Genomic DNA, 8,483 nt, shown 5'->3' with positions numbered 1-8,483 from the left:
AACTGAGTCTTACTGACTTGGCGAATAAACGGAAAACAATTTTTGCTGATTTCACCAGAATTCGCATAGGTGACTAGCACAGTTACGTGCGGTTGATACATAGCGGCCGCCGCGTGGTATGCATAGACGCATACCACGCGGCGAACCACACGTAACTGAGTTGTAGACGACCAAATGTAGTCATCAGAGGTGGCTAATATTTTAAACGTAAAAACTGATATTTATGTGGTATTGGTTAGAAATGTAATACAGCCGATTGAGAATAATGAAAACGACAAAAAATAAGGAGAAATTGTAAACAAAACTTACCTGAGGTAAAGGCATAATGCTGTATATAAAGTCTTTGCAGTGGGAAGTAAATTAATTGCGTCGAATTCGAACTTATTATGGACTCCCTTGAATATCGTCAATCAGCACAACAACAAACCTTCGGGTGATTTCGGGTCATAATCAGAAACGATCGTAAAACTTCGGGATGTGAAAATACGCTCGGGAAATGACATGTTTTTATCGATATCTCGCGATCCGCGCGCAGTCGCCACATCAAATATCAACCATTGGCATTAAAAACATGTGTTTTAAAAATGTTACCAAGTGGGAGTGCCACTAGGGCCTGTAATGCTAACTTTTGATGATTTTTTTTCATTTTGTTATTTTATATATCAATTTTTGCAACTCTTTATTCTACTCCACAAAGAATGTTGAAACACCCACTATTTAACTCGTCAACGTTAACTTAGCGTTTGTATGCGTTAAATACATTTGTTATTATTACCTTTGAATTCTGGTCCGGACCAGAAGTCACTTTTCAATAATAACAATGCAGTTTACACTTGTAGCGCTGAGTTGCCAGGCTGAACAGTGCATATTAACATGCTTTGGCGAGTAGAACAAGGAATTACGGTTCACATTCAAAACAAAAATGGTGAAAAAATATCAAAAGTTAGCAATACTGGCCCTTCAAAGGAAAGGGTTGTGTTAGTTGCGGCAGTTTCCGGGAAAGAGGCAATATTCAATATTTGAACAAGAACGCCGGTCGTGCAGCCGCAGATAGGACGACCCCTCCCTTTAATTGTAACCGAGGGACCCCCTAAGAAGGGAGTTATGTGAAAGTGTAGGCTAGGTGCAAAAGGACACAATCTGTTGCGACCTGTATTAAGCATTTGCTTTTGAAATTTTGACAAGCCACGGACTGAGTACAAGACGAACACGTTTCGGTCGCAGAGCAATCTGCCATATCTGGAAGACTTCTTACACAAGTCGGGTAAGATATTTTTTCTATCAAATGCTCTCTGACGAGTTTGGTGCCAGCATGTATAGAGCACTGTCTTAGGGAGCCTCCAGTAATTACAGGGGGTGGGGGAATCCGTGCGCACCTGTACTGTGAAATGTGACCCTCCCCCTTGTGCGGCATTCTAAAAGTTGACACTCCCCCAATCGCTGCTGTATTCTCCCCAGGAATCAGTATCACCGAATTACCATAACAATTAGTTTAATTGTTATGTACGTTACGGACAGAAATTACAAGGGGGTCCCAAATATTTTCCGCAATTATAAGTCAGCAAGATGTGCCTGATACAGTGCTTCCCCCAAAATATCAATACATGGGAGTCAATCAGGCAAACTCATTGACAATTTTCCCCTAAACAACAAGCTCTACCTGCACATTTATATATGTTTAATAATATGCGTCAATGTACGTTGCTTGAAGTGGGAAAAACATACACGTGTGTACAAGAAACTGGATTTTGGATTTCATTGAAACAGTTGATTTACTTTACATGGTACTCTATGAGGAAACTATGAATATTTTTTCCAATACAAAGACAGGTAAATTTATTGTATTTATGTATGCTTGATTATTGATATGAAGGTATTTGATTAGACTAGGATGGTTAAAAATGGATGTATGCGCAAGACATTGCATATTGGAATGTCACCGAAAATGTTGATTTGCTATGAGTACACTATAATATTTTTTTTAAATACAAAACACAGAAATTTTTGTATTTGTGTATGCTTGATTATTGATATTAACGTGTGTGATTAGACTAGGGCTTTTACAAATGGATTTGCGTGTAAGAAATTGGATTTTGGAATTTCACCGAACATACAACATAAAACTAACAACATCTGTGCATTTATAGACATTTGATAATTAATATACACTTTGCCATCTGTCCCATACGTTTTCGCCTCTTGTCTTTTATCAGTTATAACTGTTCGAGGTGTTTAATGTAAGATAACACTGCATCTTCTTTCCTTGTGAAACTTGTCGATAATGTGTATGTGTAAGAATCAATGTATTTCTTTGGCAATTTCCTATTCAGGAAATACCAAATGGACATTCAAAGGTTTAGCCGTAAAATCATCTTCTGTTAACAGTGACCCCCCCCCAAGATAGATTTATAAAAAGTTACTCTCCCCTTTGGACGGTTTTCTAAACCGTTTTCTAAAAAATGCCCCGGCCCACCCCCTGTAATTACTGGAGGCTCCCTTAGCTAAACCAGACGCCAGGTGCCCTTCGTTTGAGATACGCTGTCACTATTAACATGGCCGTGCCAGGAAATGTCATTCAAAGAGTCACAATTAATGGTAAAGATCAAAATGTGTCACGACTCTGCGCCAAAAACTGCCGACAAGTAACATTTCTACGATAGCGTCGCAGATTCTTTTCTCCAGTGTACCGCCGCACTATCGCCGATTCGCACGAGCGGCCAGCCGCCTGTATTGCATTGAAGTGAGACCTCAGCAAACAATAAGGGTCAAGAGAGGTCACACTACAACCCGTAATGTGAACTGTTCTTTAGAGGAATGCTTTGTCAAACCGGCAACTAGTACATACCTGAACTTATTACATAAAGAAGAGCCTTACCGAAATTGCAAAATCAAAGTATTGGTCACAAGCACCGAGAACATGGCACGAGAAAGAAAAATAGCTGTAAACAGAACAATCTTGTTGTAGCCTGAGCAGCCCATAAAAAGGTTACTGTTAAGAATGCTTAAATCTATCCTTTTCTGCCACCTTAGTTATGATCTAGGTCATTCAAAAATAGCACTGCATTGGGACTAGGATGGAGGCAAAAGGTCAGCGGGCAATGGGCGATGTATCTTTGATATTTCGCCAAGACATGTTTACCTACAATTCGAATATGCAATTCCGCTCAGACATTGTTTAAATGTCTAACACGATACTTGAACACACTTTTGTTATAAATTTCTTATTGTGTATTTATACATATTGAATATTGACTGTCCCTGCGATATTGGGCGCCAAATGTAAAATAATTAGTTTACACATTCAAAGACGTTTTTAAAGGTATACAGTGAAATAAAATGGGTTGAGTTTGCACATATACATGTAAATACAACACGGATAGATTTACATGAACGTAGCCATGATTTCAAATGTGTTCGCGTTACATATATTGCAACAGGCATATACACAATGTGTATATGCCTGAATGCCTGTTAGGTTCATTCATACACCCGCACATATTACATGTGTGGGTGTTTCATAACATACCAAGATTCGAACTAATTTTGGAGGATAGGATCTTTAAATTCTTCAATTTATCAAAAGTGGTAGGTGCCCTATATTACAAAATACCCGTAAAAACAAGTGAATTGCAAAAAAGGAAAAATAGACGATTGTACTTAAACTTGCAGATTAAACCAACACAACTTCTATATTTCAATCGTTTTATATGTTATCGCCCGAGAGAGAGAGAGAGAGGAGTTGCTCTACATAACATATTTTAAGAGCCTGGAGTTGACGCATATTTATACGACGTATCTTCACGGTCTGAATAACGTGCTGCCACTTATTTTGAGTTGCAAGACGAAAGGTTGTTCACTGTCGTCGAAAGACAAGAAGTCTGTGCACCAATTTATATGAAGTCCTTGGGACTTTTACTTCCGAGTTTAAATACGTTTCTCGGTAACTCAATTCGCATTTCAAATGGAAGGGAGCTGGGAATAGAAAAACCAGTTTATATCCACTGTTGACTCAATTCAAACAAAATGTTGAAACAACCTGTACCACATTTATGAACATGTACAAAATAAAAGGGCCTAAATTGATGGTGTTTCATTAAAAAGAGTATCAGTTGTTGTTCCATTCACCTATACGTACATCAAGATTACGCGCTGAACAAACAATGATTGTCGAATGTTGAACTTAAATCGAGGTAAAAATATGGCAGTTTTTGACGTCACACGCTTCTACCTTATACTCATAAATTCGCTTGCCACATGTGTTATTCTCAACTAGAGAGTCCGAGCGATTCCTTTCTGATATCATAAGCATTCTGAACGGCAAAGAAAGTGCAGGAGACATCGGAGATTTCTACATTTTATTTTCAAAGTTATGTCTGACGAGACTATCGTCGCCAATAATCAAAATACGCCGTACAACCACATACTGAGAACGTAAACTCTTCTTAGGACAACAGAAAACGACAATTAAAGCCACCAAAAAGAGCGGGTTCTTGCAAATCAAACTATGACACGAACACAAAAGGTCTTTGGTTGATTGAGGTCGCGAACGCGAAACGCCAAACACTGTGAGCCACTGTTTTTAATTAGGCTGCACTTTCTGGTATCACCACAAATTGAGAAGTCTTGGTACCACACAGGAAAATTATAGTACACCTCACTGAAAATGTGCATTGTCATTACGGCTTTGTGCAAATCGCGTTCGTATACGTTCAAGACATTCCTGCTGCTATGAGTGTATGTTGTGACCCATTGTCTTCACGGCGATTGACCGAAGTATGACCCAGATACATTTCTTAATGCTTGGTCAACGCACTGAAAGGACAGCATTTTGAAAAACTTCGAGAAAATTGGCACGAAGGTGTGTGCTATATGGAATAAGGACTGGTCAGTTTCTTCGGCCGGGGGGGGGGGCGGTGGATTCAGGGGGGGGTCACCCTGTTTTTGACTTTGGTGATGGGGGGGGGGTCACCATGTTTTTGAAATGCCCAATAGGGGGGGTCAGTGTGTTTTTGAATTTCGACACAGGCTCATCATTGCCTAAAATGCATCGTGTCAGCCACAAATTTCATCCAGTTGCATTTTTCGGCGCGCCCTTCGGGCGTGTAACTTTAATAATCAGACATATTTTTCAGCATGCCAACTTTAACATATCAGGCATACATATATCAGAGATATCTGTATGTTCAATATTTTTCAGCGTGCTCTTCAAGCGCATTACTTTAATTATCAGACATTTTTCAGCACACCCTTCCTGTGCATTACTTAAGCAATAATGCACCCCCTCCCGGCCCATAATGGACGAAAGCAAACTTTGCACGACATAATGTACGAGGCGAAGCCGAGTACATTATGGAGTGCAAAGTTTCCTTGAGTCCATTATGGGCCGGGAGGGTGTGCATTATTGCTATTATTTTATAGTTTTGGCAATGCCAGTGAATTTGTAGTTGTAGAAAACGAATAAAAAAGGAAATTTAAACTGAGTTTGAAGCCAGTGAGCGTCCTGACTCTGCACACATCACATGCACTCCACACTGCACTGCACTGAACACGCACGTTCAGCACAAAAAATGACCAACACTTTCACGGTTCAATTTTGAATTGAAAAACGATGTATTTTCGAAGGAAATGAAAAGGAACTGCATCCCTACCGTCTATATCAAACTTGAAACATCACCTTTAAATATCATGCCATTCAAAAAGTCGACACGGTGAAATGCCAGAGATGAAGAAAACGGAATGTTCATGCATCGACATCAGTATGATCAGCGAGCTGCATGCCATGGTGTCAGCTGATCAATACGATCATTATTATGTCGCTAGTAGTACAGCATTCATTGCAAACGATATCAACAGAGTTCAACATTGTTATTCTAATGTTTATATTTCAATAATAATGGTGTCTATAAATTTAATTTTCGATGGCTTCTTGAGAAGTGCTATTTTATTTCGGCGAAAAAGAAAATTTGACGTAAACGGGTGCTTGAAAGGTACAGTTGACAAACATACTGGAGGGTTTCCGTACCGTCGCGATATCGAGAACAAGGCAAGGTAAAACCACAGACAAGGAGAAAAAAATGATGAATGAAAGTTGTCTCCGATTACAAAGTGATTGCAGTTAGTGTATCAGAATTAGGTGGCCGAGATGTTAGATCAACGGAGAGTCCACGGTCGTCATGATTGTTGGTAGTAGCTGACCTTGGACCGAGACTTTGAATGGCTCCGTAGTAATTTCCGTAGACACTTCCGGTCAAGGTTGATGACAGCAAGCTGCCGTTGTTGGCCCGTTTACTGCTGGTTCGAGTAGCCTTTCACGCTTGCATAGTTTACATGGCCACTGACATACATAATATGCCATGTGTCAAACCCAGTATCGTCTAGGAGTTTGCAAACGTACTGAGATCTGTTTCACCTATACGGCAACGAAGCGAACCATGTTGTAAACAAACGTAGTAGGGCCTACCGGTAGTACAACCAGCGTATCGGACGGGGACATGCTGAGCGCCAGCCAGACAGACGACAAGTGCATGCGTGAGGACTCAAAAAAATGTGATAAATCGTACAGTAAGACATTATTATCAATATTGTGCACCATTATCAAGATTTATAGTTTTGTGTATTACATGGTTTATCCGATACTTTCCCTCCTTTGAAATGCGCAGTCCTTTTTCGTTTTCAAAAGAAAAACTTGCTCGCTGTGGGGCCGCAATGCTGAATAATGGAATACATTATCAGTAATAATGTATGGATATGACGTCACAAAATTCACTGGTATTGACAAAGCTATAATATAATTTAATATACAAGACATATATATTAGAGATATCAGGATGTTTCATATTTTTCTCCGCGCCCTTCGGGCGCCATACTTTAATAAATCAGAGATATATGCCAGAGATGTCTTGATGTTTGCTAAGTGAAAGTGTACTATTATGAAATCTGCATTTCATATGAAAAGCATGACAAATTCCATATACTTTTCTGTTCTCTCTATGAGAATTAAGTATGAGAAAGCAACATGCACAAATATCAATGTTACAAGAAAAGGTCATCTCAGACTGCACACATCAGGTTTGGCTGAAGTGCCTCTCTATTGTTCCTCAGGAGATTTAATTGGATGGCTGGCAAGTCTTAACACCCATCAAAGTTTTTGATTTACTGCTTTTTCCTGTTTGATATTAATGATTGACATCCATTTCTGTACAACAGTTCAGGACATATGGTTAAGCGTAGAAAGTGTGAAATACATTCACAGCTCATTCAACATGTACTGTATTCAAACTTTAAGATTGACACTTTGAAATTCCTATCTTACAACTGACATGTCAACAATTTCATTAAAACATAGAATGACTTAAAATATATGTAGGTAAAATATAACATATATATTTACACACCACACATATATATATATATATATATATAATATATATATATATATATATATAACATTTAAATTTAGATATAGAAACCATATTTGCTCGTTCAAAAACCAACGCTATAAAAATGCAACTGAGTTAAGTAAATATATTGGAACTTAAAAGACCAGAACATTGAGTATGAAATCAAATGGAGAAAAGGTAAAACAAGCTAAGCCATACTCCAATACCAACAAGAAGTGCAACTTGTGTTTGTGGGAAAAGTTTTTTATCATATGTAGACCAACCATGGCAACGCTCAACAAAAGGAATGAGCTAATTTCGTGCTGCAGGCACTCTAAAAGATTTCTGCTATCCCACATAAATTAAACACGTATACGCGCGCGTAAATACGCGCATCACGATATGTTCCATTCAGAATGCCTTTGTTCTATTTTCTCATTACTCTAGAATGTATTGGTTTGTATTTGGCAGTTGCCTGATGACTGCATCGCAAGATGCACGAAACTCTGAGTAGCGAATAAATGTTTTAATCTATAATCCAGCTCCGGACTTTCATCTATATATATATATATATATATATATATTATATATATATATATATATATATATATATATATATATATATATATATATATATATATATTGCTGTTTATTACACCTCACTCATTCAGCGTGCACTGTCATTGGTTAAACACGACTCACGTGATATGTAAGAGAACGTGATAATGCCCTCTGCGAACTTGACGATGCCCTCTGCGTTTGATATTACATGGATGACGTCATTTTACTTACTGCGCATCCTTTCTGCGCCTAACAAATTGTAGTTCGCTTTTTGGCCCCTACATGCAGTCGGCAACTATGCGTAACGTCATGCAGAGCTGTCACCGGCACAGTTGGACGATATGTTGATGCAAGTAAACAGAAAACGAACGAAAATGGCAACGAGGAATGCATTTTCTGTGTTCAGCGACTATGCAAGCAACAAATTTGGATACATCGCCGAGGAGATCGGCAAACTGTCAACGGCAACCCTATAGACTCGGCACTGACAACATTTTACGCTGAGGTTCGGACTCATAAAGGCGAACTGTACTCGAAGAAGTC

The sequence above is a fragment of the Ptychodera flava genome (genome assembly GCF_041260155.1).
Source record: "Ptychodera flava strain L36383 chromosome 3 unlocalized genomic scaffold, AS_Pfla_20210202 Scaffold_27__1_contigs__length_13241970_pilon, whole genome shotgun sequence".
NCBI lineage: Eukaryota > Metazoa > Hemichordata > Enteropneusta > Ptychoderidae > Ptychodera > Ptychodera flava.
The sequence above is the reverse complement of the archived record's forward strand: the minus strand, read 5'-3'. Positions refer to the sequence as shown.